Source organism: Lissotriton helveticus, chromosome 9, assembly GCF_964261635.1.
Source record: "Lissotriton helveticus chromosome 9, aLisHel1.1, whole genome shotgun sequence".
NCBI classification, from domain to species: Eukaryota; Metazoa; Chordata; class Amphibia; order Caudata; family Salamandridae; genus Lissotriton; species Lissotriton helveticus.
Genome location: NC_136070.1, coordinates 377,338,576 through 377,354,803, shown reverse-complemented (window position 1 = coordinate 377,354,803; position 16,228 = coordinate 377,338,576).

Here is a 16,228-nt window from a genome sequence, read left to right as displayed (position 1 = left end):
TCTTTTGACTGGGTGTGAGTGTTTGATTGGCTCAGATGCTCCGTCCATCACCACCCCCTTTTGTACCGCTTTTGGCCGCCATAAGTGTGGCAGGGTATGCTCAGACGTGAGTCCCTTGCTCACTTTGCCACTGGATTCAAGCAAGCCGGGCTGAAGACGGCTGGAATGCCAGAAACCGGTCCTCGGAAGCTTGTTTCCGGTCCAGGGAAGACATGGCTTGGCAGTTCGGGCTGCACTGTTCCCATGAGGCACAGGGTCAGACTGATTTGCATATAGCCATGTCTGAACTGGGGTGGCAGAGTGGGCTAAAGAACGGTGATGGATCAAACCCAGATCTTTTGACTGGGTGTGAGAGTTTGATTGCCTCAGATGCTCCGTCCATCACCACCCCCTTTTGTACCGCTTTTGGCCGCCATAAGTGTGGCAGGGTATGCTCAGACGTGAGTCCCTTGCTCACTTTGCCACTGGATTCAAGCAAGCCGGGCTGAAGACGGCTGGAATGCCAGAAACCGGTCCTCGGAAGCTTGTTTCCGGTCCAGGGAAGACATGGCTTGGCAGTTCGGGCTGCACTGTTCCCATGAGGCACAGGGTCAGACTGATTTGCATATAGCCATGTCTGAACTGGGGTGGCAGAGTGGGCTAAAGAACGGTGATGGATCAAACCCAGATCTTTTGACTGGGTGTGAGTGTTTGATTGGCTCAGATGCTCTGTCCATCACCACCCCCTTTTGTACCACTTTTGGCCGCCATAAGTGTGGCAGGGTATGCTCAGACGTGAGTCCCTTGCTCACTTTGCCACTGGATTCAAGTAAGCCGGGCTGAAGACGGCTGGAATGCCAGAAACCAGTCCTCGGAAGCTTGTTTCCGGTCCAGGGAAGACATGGCTTGGCAGTTCGGGCTGCACTGTTCCCATGAGGCACAGGGTCAGACTGATTTGCATATAGCCATGTCTGAACTGGGGTGGCAGAGTGGGCTAAAGAACGGTGATGGATCAAACCCAGATCTTTTGACTGGGTGTGAGTGTTTGATTGGCTCAGATGCTCCGTCCATCACCACCTCCTTTTGTACCGCTTTTGGCCACCATAAGTGTGGCAGGGTATGCTCAGACGTGAGTCCCTTGCTCACTTTGCCACTGGATTCAAGCAAGCCGGGCTGAAGACGGCTGGAATGCCAGAAACCGGTCCTCGGAAGCTTGTTTCCGGTCCAGGGAAGACATGGCTTGGCAGTTCGGGCTGCACTGTTCCCATGAGGCACAGGGTCAGACTGATTTGCATATAGCCATGTCTGAACTGGGGTGGCAGAGTGGGCTAAAGAACGGTGATGGATCAAACCCAGATCTTTTGAGTGGGTGTGAGTGTTTGATTGGCTCAGATGCTCCGTCCATCACCACCCCCTTTTGTACCGCTTTTGGCCGCCATAAGTGTGGCAGGGTATGCTCAGACGTGAGTCCCTTGCTCACTTTGCCACTGGATTCAAGCAAGCCGGGCTGAAGACGGCTGGAATGCCAGAAACCGGTCCTCGGAAGCTTGTTTCCGGTCCAGGGAAGACATGGCTTGGCAGTTCGGGCGGCACTGTTCCCATGAGGCACAGGGTCAGACTGATTTGCATATAGCCATGTCTGAACTGGGGTGGCAGAGTGGGCTAAAGAACGGTGATGGATCAAACCCAGATCTTTTGACTGGGTGTGAGTGTTTGATTGGCTCAGATGCTCCGTCCATCACCACCCCCTTTTGTACCGAGAGTTGAAAAATGGGCACCAAATAAAATTGCATCACTGGGAAGGAAGTAATCACATTAAATGAATTGGATAGCAGTTGCTTAGGAGCTAATCCTTGGCGATTGGCCAGGGTCCTGTCCCAATAAGCTTCCTTAACGTGAGTTTTAACTGATGGTAAAATATGAAATGTGTCTTCAAAAAGAGCAGCGAGGCCCAAATCATTGAGTGTACATTTAACATATCTTAGCTACTGTATCTTCGCAGCATTACAGGTAGATAAACAATCAGATAGTATTTGCCTGGAAAATTCGAATTTGGGTGTCAACCACAATTCAACCCATAATAATGGAGCAAGACCTATGCAATACTCAAGGTAATTCAAACCCACTTCAGAGTGACAAAAGAAGGTTGAGGACCCATGGGGGACCATGAGAAGCTTTCCAAGAATGCATTCCCCACAAGTTGAAGTTTGGAGCAGTCTGTGTACCCCCATACTCCAGCCCCATATGAAGGGACTTACATGCATTGTGTTCATTATAGCATCATCATTTCCCCAGTGGGTTTCTGGCCTAGCTTAGAAGCAAAGCGGAAGAGAGCTTCCATCACACTATTAACTTGCTGCACCCTTAATATTATGAGAGGATTCCATTTCAGTAAATTATTAAAAAGGATCCCTAGATAGAAGAAATGTGTAACTATATCCAAAGGAGTGCCTTGTAGGTAGAAGGTTTTTGTTGTTGTTGATTTTGGGCCATATACCATTACATTGGATTTATTTGATTTTACTTTCAGATCCAGGATTCCATAAAGTCTCCAAACGCATCAAGGGCTGTTTGTAAACTTTTTGCAGTCTTCATCTGCCAAGTAAAGCGAGGAGATGAAAAATTTACCAGTACTATGGACAATCTAATAATTTCTGCCGTAAAAAAATCTCCAATTCATTTATCTACACAAGGAACAAAAGGTGGGCGGGGATATACTCCTGACGTACCCCCTGAACTGAACCTATAGGGTCAGTGGAATCACCTTTAGGACCATAACGGATCTTCACCATACGTTTTTTATGTAGTCTCCGTAGAAGACTAAGCAAAGGCTCCTGCGCCCCCATGCCGCCATTTTGCTCCAGAGCTTATCGCGATTTACAGTGCCAAAATCAGATGACAAGTCCATGAAGACCAGATGTAATGAACACTTCATGGGCTAGATATACTTGCTAAAGACTAAGGCTGCTCAATGGTTCCTTGACCATATCTAAAGCCATATTGCATTCTTGAGAGTATGTTATTGTAATTTGGTCATTCTTCCAAATGTGCTAACAACTCCCTCCCCAGGACCTTGCCCGTGGAGTCTATCAGGGAGATCTGTCTATAGCATGCTGGGCTGTTTCTATCCTCCTTTTTAAAGATAGGGATCACAATGGCCTCTTCCCATGAAGCGAGGAGGGAGTTGAGAACAGCGGCCCTAAAGATATTGGTCGAAATTGGAGCCCAGAAAGGGGGATTATTTTTAAAGAGATCAGGTGGAACTCCATCCGATCATGGAGCTTTCCTACAAATACCCTGAGCGAGCGCTAGCTCCACCTCTTTAACCGAGATAGAGTCACGAACTTTGTGTTACCCATGAGGGTATCCAGGCACTGGTTAGGTCCAGTTGATTAGCTGAATAGCCAGGTCTTCAGGGACTTTTGTGTAACTGTGGAAGCGATGGCAAGGTCCAAACACAGAGGGGGAACTAGTTACACGTCTTTGCTGCTAGGTAGAAGGAGGGACCTCTGCATCTGCTACGTCAGATGCAGGTTTGAGGGTTAGAGAAAGAGAAGTGGAGCAGAAGTGTCTGGTGGGCTGATGGAAGTTCAGGTGGTGATTCAAATAGGTGGGTCTGCAGTTGTGTAGGGCCTTGTAAGTGTGGGTTAGTAGCTTGAATAGGCATTGAACTGTACAAGGAGCCAGTGGAGTTCCCTGAGGTAGGGGGTGATGTGGGTTCATCTAGGAAGATCCAGGTCAAATCTGACTGAGGCGCTCTGCATGGTCTGTAGTCGTCAGAGGAGGTGAGCAGCAATCCATGAGAAGAGAGCCTTTCCGTAGTCCAGCCAGCTGGAGATGAGGGCCTGGATAATGATGCTTCTTGAGCTTTGGGATAGCCATTTGAATATCGAACAAAGCATGCAAAGGATTAAGAAGCAGTAGGAGGAAACTAAGTTGACCTGAGTAGTCATGGTTAGCTTGCTGTCCAGTATGATGCCTAGGTTCCAGGCGTGGTCAGTGGGGATTGGAGTAGGTCTGAGTTCTGAGGCCACCAGGATGCGTCCCATGGGGAGCTTTTGTTTCCAAAGATCAGTACCTCTGTGTTATCCTTGTTGAGTTTCAGGCAGTTGTCCTTTATCCAGCTGGTGATGTCTGTCATGCAATTGTGGGAGTTGGACTTGGTTTAGGGGGTGTCTTTGGAGAGGGAAAGGATGAGTGGATTCATTTTGTTTGATAGTTAAAACCAAATTTTCCCTTTGGAAGTACTTTTGTACACTTATTCTTTCATTCTGCAATCATACCAATGCATATCTAATGTTCCCCTTATTCCCCAAGTTTACAAATGTAAACTTGGGGAATAAGGGGAACATTAGATATGCATTGGTATGATTGAAGTATGACAGAATAAGGGAGCAAAAGTACTTCCAAAGGGAACATTTGGTTACAACTATTGAGTTGTGTCATTGACATAGGATATGATGTTGAGTCCATGGGTTTTGAAGATACTTGCTAGAGGTGTCATATAAGTGTTTAAACAGGGTGGGCTGAGCTAGGATGCTTGGGGTACTCGACTGGGATTTCCTTGGGTTTGGAGGTGAAGGGGGGAAGGTGTACTTTTGAGTACGGCTCCTTGGATGCCTGTGTTGTGTATCCTTGTGATGAGTATGTGGTGGGAGACTATGTTGAGGTCTAGGAGGATCAGAGCCACATTCTCTCCTCAGTCGAGCAGGGCTTGGATGTCTTCAGTAGCCACTATGAGGACTGTCGCTGTGCTGCGGCTGCTGCAGAGTCTAGATTGGGAGGAGTCGAATAGAAGGTTCCATTCTAGATATGAGGAGAGTTGTTGGTAGATGGCTTTTTCTAATACTATGGGAGGGAATTGGAGCAGGAAGATCAGTCAGTGGGTGTTGAGTTTGCTGGGGTCTGCAGATGGTTTCTTGAGTAGGGCAGTGTCTTCCGAGTGCTTTCATCCCTTAGGTAAGGTGGCCTTGGCCCCTCAGGTGCTGAATAAGGTGGTGAGTATGTGGCTGATTCTGGCTTTGCCTAGATTGAAGATGTGGTAAGGACATGGGTGGGTTGGGGCCTCTGAGTGGACCGAGCCCATGATAGAGGCAGTGCCCTGTGGGGCGAGCTCGCTCCATTTGGTAATCGGATGTCTGAAGTGGTAGCTGCATCGCTTGAAGAAGTCGGTGGGCTAGGGTTTGAAGTTTCTTTAGATAATGGTGATCTTGTAGTGGAAGTAGTATGCAAGGTTGTTGCAGAGTTCCTGTGATGGGGTAATGTTGTTTGTTGCAGCTGAGGGGTTGGAGAATTCTTTGACAATGTTGAAGAGTTCTTTGCTGTTATTGAAGCTTGATTCAAAGCGTAAGGCTAAGGTCTTTTTCTTCAATTCTCTCAACTACCTGTGGTAAAGGTAGAGGGCTGTCTTGAAGGTTGTCTTGTTGGCTGTGGCCTTACTGGTGCGCCAGTTGTTTCCAGTGTCTTTTAGCGGATTTGAGGTCTTCAGTGTACCAGCTAGCCTGCTTGGTGGACCTTCTGTGGGTGTTTTTGACGAGGAGAGCAACGCTGTCAGCTAAATGGTGAACCAATTGTTGAAGTTTCTGATGTTCTGGTCTAGATTATTGGAGGAGATGGGGTGGGTGGTGTTGAGGGCATTGATTCATGTGCCCTTTGAGACTTTGCTCCAGCTGCTTTGGGGGCATACTAAATAAGTTGTTAAACTATGCACTGTTAATGTAACTGCTGTTCTCCAAGATTGGCCTTAACAGATCTTTCAAAGACCTGAACGACCCACTGGGCGAATTCTTAGCCTGAGGGGAGATCTGCTGGAACATTGGGTGACAGTCATGGCTGTGTGGAGAGTCTCTCAGATGGGTTGGGGGCACCCAGGCCTATACCGTACTGACAGGTGGTACTTCTGAAGCTGGAAGACCCACTTCTCGATGGCCTATGGTGGATGTGGTGACGGGAAACATCCTGAACAACGGCTCCGGAACAACGAGTTCTGGAGTTGCGCAAGCCGAACAACAACTTGGCCGAGCAACGACTTATACTTAGCCACACAGTGCATGGTTAAGGCTAAGTCGGTCTAGTGTTGGGATGGAGGAGCGTCAGACAGAAACAGGACAGGTAAGAAGGGGGTGGGGGCTGAGTGTTGGTTTTTAAGGGGTGGGAGGGGTTCGGGTTAGTTTTTAAGGGGTGGGGGTACGGGTTAGTTTTTTTGAGGATGGGAGGGGTTTGGGTTAGTTTTTAGGGGGTGGGGGATTTGTGTTCGTTTTTAGGGGGTGGGGGTTTGTGTTAGTTTTCAGGGGATGAGTGGAGTTCGGGTTAGTTTTTAGGGGGTGGGGGACTTGTGTTCATTTTTAAGGGGTGGGGTTAGTGTTAGTTTTTAGGGGGTGGGAGGGGTTCGAGTTCATTTTTAGGGGTAGGGGTTTGTGTTAGCTTTTAGGGGGTAGGGTGTTTGTGTTTGTTTTTAGGGGTGGGAGGGGTTCGGATTAGTTTTTGAGGGAATGGGGGATCGTGTGATTTTCTAGGGGGTGGGGGTTTGGGTTAGTTTTTAGGGGATGGGGTTTATGTTAGTTTTTAGGCAGTAGGAAGGGTCCGTGCTCGTTTTTAGGTGGTGGGAGGGGTTTGGGGTAGTTTCTAGGAGGTTGAGGTGTTGTGTTCATTTTTAAGGGGTAGGAGGAGTTCAGGTTAGTTTTTATGGGGTCGGAGGGTTTGAGTGAGTTTTTAGGGGGTTGTGTTTGTTTTTAGAGGGTGGGAGGGGTGTGCGTTTGTTTTTAGGGGATGGGAGGGGTTCGGGTTTGTTGTTAGGGAGTGGGGAACTCGTGAACGTTTTTAAGGGGTGGGGGTTTGTGTTAGATTTCAGGGGGTGGGAGGGCTTCCGGTTAGCTGTTAGGGGGTGGGGGGTTGCATTCGTTTTTAGGGGGTGGGGGGTTTGTGTTCATTTTTAGGGGTGGGAGGGATTCAGGTTAGCTTTTGGGGGATTGAGGGATCGTGTTAGTTTTTAGGAGGTGGGGGTTTGGGTTAGTTTTTAGGTGGTGGGAGGGGTTTGGGTTATTTTTTAGGGGATGGGTTTGTGTTCGTTTTTAGGGGGTGGGAGGGGCTCGTGCTCATTTTTAGGTTGTGGGAGGGTTGTGTTATTTTGTGGGGGTTCGGGTTCGTTTTTAGAGGGTGGGAGAGGTTTGGGTTAGTTTTTAGGGGATGGGAGGGATTCGGATGAGTTTTTAGGGGGTTGTGTTCATTTTTAGGGGATGTGAGGGGTGTGTGTAAGGTTTTAGGAGGTGGAAGGGGTTCGGGGTAGTTTCTAGGAGGTTGGGGAGTGTAATTAGGACTGAGGGGGAGAGGGAACGGTGGTAAACATGCTTTTACCATGAAAAATCATGGTAAAGGAATGAATGGTAAAAAAATTCATGGTTAAGATGTGGTCATTGTAGAGACTGCGTTGTTGAAGTAGGTGTTGTTGAGGAACTTGTTGTTCCATCATTCAACCTGTGGTGCCATTTCAACAAATAGCGTAATGAGGGGCTTATGATCAATAACAACACAAATGTGCCTGTCATAGAGGTTTTTGGGTGGTGGGAATGGTTCGGGGTAGTTCCTAGGAGGTAGGGGGGTTGTGTTAGTTTTTGGGGGGTAGGAGGAGTTTGGGTTCGTTTTTAGGGGGTAGGAGGGTTCGGGTTAGTTTTTAGGGGGTTGTGTTCATTTTTAGTGGGTGGGAGGGGTTTGTGTTCGTTTTTAGGGAGTAGGGGAGTTTGTGTTCGTTGTTAGGGGATGGGAGGAGTTCGGGTTAGTTTTTAGGGAGTCGGGGGACTTGTGTTTGTTTTTAAGGGGTGGGGGTTTGTGTTTGTTTTTAGGAGTGGGAGGGGTTCCGGTTAGTTGTTAGGGGGTAGGGGTTTGTGTTACTTTATAGGGGTGGTTGGTTTGTGTACATTTGTATGGGGTGGGAGGGGTTCTAGTTCGTTTTTGGGGATTGGGGGATCATGTTAGCTTTTAGGAGGTGGGGGCTTGGGCTAGTTTTTAGGGGGTGGGAGGGGCGCATGTTCATTTTTTAGGTGTGGGAAGGGTTTGGGGTAGTTTGTAGGAGGTTGGGGATTGTGCTAGTTTTTTTAGGGGGTGGGAGGGGCTCGTGCTCATTTTTAGGTTGTGGGAGGGTTGTGTTAGTTTTTGGGGGGTAGGAGGGGTTTGGGTTAGTTTTTAGGGGTGGGAGGGGTTTGTGTTAGTTTTGATGGGGCAGAAGGGATTCAGGGTAGTTTCTAGGAGTCTGAGGGGTGTAATTAGGAATGAGGGGGAGACAGAGCGGTGGTAAACTTAGCCACGGAAAGGCGTTTACCAAACATGTTTTTACCATGAAAAATCGTGGTAAAGGAATGCGTGGTAAAACTATTTGTAGTTTGGGTTAGTTTTTAGGGGGGAGGGGTTTGGATGAGTTTTTAGGGAGTTGTGTTAGTTTTTAGGGGATGTGAGGGGTGTGTGTATGTTTTTAGGAGGTGGAAGGGGTTCGGGGTAGTTTATAGGTTAGGGAGTGTAATTAGGACTGAGGGGGAGAGGGAACGGTGCTAAACTTAGCCATGGATAGGCGTTTACCAAACATGCTTTTACCATGAAAAATGTGGTAATGGAATGCATGATAAAACAATTTGTGGTTAAGATGCGCTCGTTGTAGAGACCGCGTTGTTTAGGTAGGTATTATTGAGGAACTCGTTGCTCCGTCATTCGACCTGTGGTGCCATTTCCATAAATAGCGGGATGAGGGGCTTATGATCAGTAACAATGCAAAGTTGCCCGTCATAGAGGTATAAATGAAAATGGCTGCACCTCCATTTAGTTGCTAGCAAAGTCTTCTCTATGTGAGCATAGCGCGTCTTGGTGTCAAATTCAAATTCAAAACAAGCTTTATTCGATTTCAGGAATCAAAATCATAAAAGCGCATAGTTTAAAACACATATTACAATGTACGCAATCAATAAAAACGTGTTCAAAGATCCTTAAAGTCACAGTTAAAAATGTAAGTTCATATGGGTTTAGGGAAGGCCCATATCGCCTGCGAATTGCTTAAACACATGTAAACGATTACGACATGTTATATTGCTAAAAAATCACATTGTGTTCCGAAATGTAATCACAAGTTTCAAAAAGCTAGATACTGCATGAATGACGTAATCTTCTTCTAACTGTCTAGCTGTTGTCCACAGCTTAACAAAGGCTAATGTACAAGTTCGAATCCCCCAAGCCCTGAGTGCCGGTAGCAAAGAAGCCCTTTGAGGTAGCTGATAAAACTTACAAAACAGAACACAATGGATGTTCGATTGATGAGAGGTATCGTCACAGGGGCATACGAGATTGTCCATAGACCAATTGTTACAAAGGGGAAGGTTATCAAACGAAAAAAGGTGCCAAGCCTAAAGCGAGTCAACATCATACGAGCGTAAGGGCTTGACACAGAGGAAAGATACTTTTTTAACCCCTCGTGAGGGGTAATTTTCTAATATCTCAGGATGTTTTTTTCCCCTTTTTCAAAACGCCACCTAGTACTCGCTAAGTGGTCAAGAGGCATCTTTTTCAGCGAGCCTCTCGATACCACCTCCATACTAATTGGTCTGGCAAAGAATTCCGGGTGTCCTATCTCATTAAGCATATTTCTTACATAGGATAGCCATTTGATGTTGGCTACTCCATCAAGGGAAAGACAATCATTAATTAAATCTCTAATGAGGTCTCACGTGTAACCCAGACCTTGTGCCAGAGAAGTATGGGGGTAATCCTTATGATATCTGAGCTGTATGGAAAACCAGCTTCTATGTGTAACATGTACGTGGAAGTATATTTGGAAACACCCAGCAGATGACAAATAAACTGGTTTTCACAGCGTTGTATCGTCTGAGCAGTTTCCGTCCCCCACAGACCGGCACCATATGTAGCTGTTGAAGCACATTTAGCTTTATATATGTGTATTAATTATTTGGCTGGTTTCCCCCCTAATTTGGCCGCAAAATTACTCAATGCTCCAATGGCGCGTGTAAAAGCTAATTGTCTAGCAGCGACTTCTGCTTGCCAGCTTCCCCTCCTATCGAAGTTTACGCCTAAGTAGGAGAACCTATCCATGGTTTCAATTCTCTTTCCATCGAGAAAAATTGGACAGGGCCCCCTCTTTGTCCCTTTCCCACAAGACATTGTATAGGTTTTTGATGTGTTAACTCTTAGGCCTCTGTCCCTCATGAAGGTGGTAAATTTATCCACGGTCCTCTGTAATCCTAGTCTAGTCCGCGGCATTACAGCTGCGTCATCAGCGTATAGTAGTATTGGTACTGGGGACCCGCTAATGGTAGGGCAATCATGCTGTGCGCCCCTAAGGTATTCTCCGATGGAATTGATATATAGGGTGAAGAATAGGGGTGCCAAAATGGCTGCACCCCCATTTAGTTGCTAGCAAAGTCTTCTCTATGTGAGCATAGCGCGCCACACTAGGGCCCTGTAAGGCAGTCCCTATCCCTAGAAATCAGTTCGCAGAGCAGGGTGGAGGGGGGGGGGGGGGGGGGCAGTAGGGAATCTATTACTAACATATGTCTCCTACAGACACATCATTACCGAAGGTAAGTAACTTGTCCATCTGAAAGAGACAGTTAGTTATAGATTATTTGCCTTAGAATAGATACCCCAGCAATACCAACCCCAGAGGAGGGTCTGCGAACCAAGTTCCCACCAGAAAATCCTAGCGGACAAATTGGGCAAAAAAAGTCCCTCCTGACTTGGCTGTCCAGGCAGTAATGTCTTGTGAACGTGTGCAAGGATGCCCACGTTGCTGCCTGGCAGATGCCAAGAAGTGGGACTCCACGTGACAATGCAGTTGTTGCTGCCATAGCCCTAGTGGAATGAGCACGCAGCCCCACTGGAGGTTCCGTTTTCGCTAAAGCATAACAGATTAATACAAAGGACAACCCATAGGGAGATGGTACACTTCTGGGCAGCCTGACCTTGCTCGGCACCCACATAGCGAAGGAAGAGTTGACCATCCACCCGGAAATCTTTTGTGCTGTCAGGGTAGAAGGACAGTGCATGTTTTGGGTCCAGACTGTGGAGTCTCTCCTCCTCCTTGAAAGGGTGCGGAGGTGGGAAAAAGGTGGGCAAAGTGATAGTTTGTCCTATGTGAAAAGGTGTAACCGCTTTAGGAAGGAACGAGGGTCTAGTCCTAAGCCCCACTTTGTCTGAATGCACAGAAAATAAAGGGGGCTTAGAGGATAGAGCTTGAAGCTCACTCACCCTGCGAGCAGAGGTGATGGCAAAAGAAAACCAGTTTTCTGGGTGAGAAGCCTGAGAGGACAGATGTGAATAAGCTCGAAGGGGGCACACATAAGATATGTTCAAATAAAACAAGATTCAAGTCCCACTGGGGCATTATGAAAGGAGATGGAGGAAAAAGATGAATAATGCCCTTAAAGAATCTGTTTACAATAGGGGACTTGAACAAGGAGGGCTGATCTGGTAGCCGAAGGAAAGCAGAAATAGCTGCAAGATAGCTTTTTAGGGTGCCCAGAGCATAGCCCTGCTGGGCTAAAGAAAGGATAAACAAGAGAACCTCAGAAAAAGGGGCACCATGCCACAAATTTGTTCCATCGACAGCCGTATACCATTCAAGTGGAGGGACGTCTGGCTGCCAAGATGACGTTACAGACTTCAGGCAGAAGGTCAAAAGCTGTCAACTGTTGCCGCTCACTTTCCACGAAAAGAGGCAGAGGCTGGACAGGTTCGAGTGGAGGACCGTTCCTATTGCTCCACAGAAGATCCTCCTGAAAGGGCAGTCTGATAGGAGGATTGATGGCCATTCTCAGGAGCTCAAGGTACCAGACTCTCCGTGCCCAGTCCGGAGCCACAAGCATAACTTGGGCCAGGTCACCCTTGATTTTCTTCAGCACTCGGGCAGAAGTGGTACAGGCAGAAAGGCATACAGGAAGCTGCAGTTCCACTCGCCATCAAAAGTGTCGCTTAGCGAGTACCACCTTGGAAACTCCAACGTGCAAAACTGCTGACATTGAGTGTTCTCTTCAGTCACGAACAAATCTAGCCAAGGCTCTCCCCACCACTGAAACAGACCTTGCACCACCTTCGAGTGAAGACGCCATTCATGATCTACCGGGCACCGATGGCAGGGTTCGGAGAACGTGCCAGGTGTTGAACAACCAGAGTTATGCACTGATTTTCCAGCCATCTCCAAAGGTGAAGAGCCTTCTGACATATGGTCTACTACCCCACCCCTCCCTGTTTGTTGCAGTACCACATGGCAGTGATGTTGTCTGTGAACACATGCACTACTTTCCCCACTAGGGAGGGAAGGAATGCCTTCAGTGCCAGGTGGATCGCCTGGAGCTCCAACAGGTTAATATAGGGCCCAGAATCCACCGGAGACCAAACTCCTTTGATCTCTGCCTCTACCAGATGGCCGTCCCATCTCAGGAGCAATGCATCGGTCACCACTGTTAGTTCTGGTTGGGGAAGGGAGAGGGATCTGCCTCTGACCCAATCCTGGCCCGTTAGCCACCACTGCAGTTGATGTGCAGTTCCCGCCAAGATCTGGACGTAGTTGGAAAGATTCCCCTGATGGTGGCCCACTGGAACTTCAGGTCCTACTGCAGAGCCTGCATATGCCACCTGGTATGACCCACCAGCAGGATGCAGGAGGCCATGAGGCACAGCAGCCTCAGGGATCATTCACACTAAAATCCGGGCTAGAGGCTGAAACTTCGGTATCATAGCCTGAATATCCTGGACCTCGCTGCTCAGGAGGATAGGCCCGAAACTGCACAGTGTCCAGAACAGCTCTGATGAAAGGGAGCGTCTGAGAGGGAGTCAGGTGTGACTTTGTCACATTTATAGAGAACTCCAGTGAATGCAGGAGGTTCGCTGTAGTCTGGAAGTGGGAGACAACAGCCTGGGGCGAGCCCGCCTTCAACAGCCAGTCGTCGAAATAGGAGAAGACTGGAACCCCTGATCTGCGCAGATGAGCTGTGATCACCGCGATCACTTTAGTGAACACCCGAGGGGGCACTGGTAAGGCCACAGGGGAGCACAGTCAACTGGAAATGCTCATGGCCTACCGTGAACCATAGGTAGTATCTGTGGGCTTTCAGGACGAGAATATTTAAATAGGCGTCCTACAAGTCCAATGCCACCATCCAGTCTCCAGGGACAAGGGCAGACAGGACCTGAGCCAACGTGAGCATTTTGAACTTCTCCTTCCGGAGGAAGCGGTTGAGGGCCCTGAGGTCTAGAACAGGACACAGGCCTTTGTCCTTCTTGGGCATCAGAAAGTAGCAGGAATAGCAACCATGACCTACTTCTGGCACAGGGACACTATTGATAAATCTCTTGGCCAAGAGAGCTGAGACTCCCTAGCAGAGAAGCGCCAAATGATCCTCCAACATGCGATTGAAAGACGGTGGCATGGAGGGAGGGGCAGTCTTGAAGGGGGAGGCGTAGCCCCTTAGGACTATTTGCAAAACCCACCTGCCCAACGTGATGGCGAATCCTGCCACCCACTAACCGTAGATGGCCCTGATGGGTCGCACTAGGAGAGTTTGGAGGCTGCTGCAAGGGGTGAAGGGTAGACTGGCCCGCCTGCTAGCTCCCAGACCCACGAGGTCGCTGAGTCCCACCTCTGCCGCTATGCAGAGGCTGGGCAGCTTGCACGCACCAGTGGCTAGACTGGACCAGACGTGGTGGGGTGCCCCTTCGGTAGCCATAAAAGGGGCGAAAAGCAGACTGGGGTGGATGAGATGATGAAGCGAGGCCAAAGTATCTGGCTTTAGTCCGGGAATCCTTAAAGCGCTCGAGCGCTGAGTCTACTTTGTCTCCAAAAAGGCGACAGCCATGGAAGGACTTGGCCAGCAAAGTTGACTGGGCATCCCCGAGAAGCCAGATGTCCTCAACCACGTGTAGCGCCTAAGGGCTAGTGACGCGGAAACCGTTATGCCTAGTGAGTAGGTGGTATCCAACCCACATCGAATCATGAATTTAGCTGCGTCTCTCCCATCCTCCACTGCTTGGGAGAGAACAGCCCGGGCCTCCTCCGGGCACTGAGGCAGCACTTGTGTGATCATATCCTTGATAGTATGGGAGTATCGGCCCAAGAGGCATGTGGTATTCACAAACCGCAGTTTCAAGCTGGAGAAGAGAACATGTGCTTCGCAAGATGATCCAGCTTCTTGGATTCCCTGTCTGGGGGAGCAGAAGGGAATGTGCACTTGGAGGAAGCGGTTTGGACTACCAAGCTCTCAGGGGAAGGCTGCTGGGTGATGAAAACTGGGTTGCCTGGAGCCGGGCAGTAGTGGCGGGCAATCGTAATTTATACAGGAGCCCCTGTGTTGGGCTTGGACCAGGTGTCCAGAAGGACGTCAGTGAAGGATTTGTTGAAGGGAAGAAGGGGTTCCTGTTATGAGATTAGTCCTGACTGCCATGGAAGGAAGCTCCAGGCCCAAGGCCTCAGCTGCCCTTTGCACCACCACAGCATAGGACTCTCCCTCCTCCGTAGCCACAGTAGGGGGAGAAAGCATGTCAAGGTCTGGGGAAGTGTCCAGATCACTGGCGTCACCCAGGTCCTCTCTCCAGTCCGGCTCCTCAAACTGATCTGCCAAAGGGTCCAGCGACCCCTCCCAATCCTCATCACCACCTTCTGGCAATAGAGATCACCAAGTATGAACAGGGGAACAAAAGTATCCACCTGCGTCGGATTTGACATTGACCGACATCAATTCGGTTCCGGGTCCATCTCAGTGGTGAGGATGGGGACGGCGTTAACCAGGGGCATGGCCGATGCCGGGAGCAGCCTCGCCGGATTCAGTGCCTGGGAAGGTCAGATAAGATCGACCAGCATCCATCCTAGTCCAGGCCTGAATCCACGGGGTGCTCCGGGGCCATGACCGGAGCCACCGGCATCAAAGGCCCAGGACCCCCAGACAACTTTGCATGGCTCGAAGGCGCGCCAGCAAAGTCGGGCTGCCCAAAGATACAGTGGAGGGATTTGTAAAATGTACAAAGTTGTGCAGGAACCGCCCTGGCTTCCACGAAATGCGGGGAGGCGCAGGACCGTCCCTGAAGGAGGCACCGGAGATGTAGCCTTAGAGCAACGATGCTCCCGGTCCTGTGTCGCGCCAGCCAACCGTCTGGGAGCTTCGACTTACCCGAGGACTTAGAAGACTGTGAATGGGGCAAGGTGTGGGGCTCCGCGAGCGGTCTCGAGGCCTTCATCCCGAACAAGACCAGGAGCGACGCGGAGCCGATCACTGGACCTCCAACATCTTTCAGGACTGCTCCCCCAAAGACTTAGGATTCATGGCACGGCAGACGGCGTACGTCTTTGGGTCGTGGTCGCGCTCCAGACACCTTAGGCACACGAGGTGCGGATCCGTCACAGATATCAGCCTGTGACAGGCCTTGCAAGGCTTGAAGCGGTTCAACGATGAGACATCCCTCATGCACCAGGAATCAAAGACTCAAAAAGAAGTCGACAAAACGTCGAAAAAGTTTAGTCAAAAAGTGACTAACAGGGCAGCTCTCTCCGCATCTGCTGTAGGCCGGCACGAAAGAAGAAAGAACTGACGTCAGTGCGCAGGGGAGGCATCTAAGTAGGCACTGCCACGCCATCCTGGTGACCACAATGCAGACGACGGACACCGAGTCGACCGACGCCACCTACAGATGCACAGGGGTACTGCTAAGAAAAAATTCTCCAGATCCATTCTGACGCCTGGGGGTAATTTTATGGTAAGGAATCAATAACTAACTGTCTCTTTCAGATATAAGAGTTAGAGCAGTGATGGCTCCATCGTAGTCCGTGTCACCGCCAGTGTTGGGGAAGTTGTGGAACAACTTAAAGATTTCCTTCAAGCTTAGTGGAGGAGAAGGGAGTGTCTCGTGTCACTATCAGTCTCTTTGGTGTTTTTCAAGTAGTTGTTCAGTCAACCTACCCATGTGCGACAGCGCAGTATGACCATCGCCGTGTCACTCCATTCACTGAACTTGGGTAATTGGTTGGATGTACATTCAATGGTGTGGGCAGGCATTAGTCGGTGTGGAGAAGTGGCATCTGCTCACGCCAAGGCCGAGGTGGTCTGCTGACTTTGGGCGACTTGTGCAGCATCCTTTTGTGCGGCACTCATGATACAATACGGGCGCCCATGGAGGTAATGCTGATGACAGTCGGCTCGATGGTCATGCTGCTAGTGGAGCAGATGCTGCCACAGCAAGTGGGAGGCTTGTGTGGCATTGTGGGAGC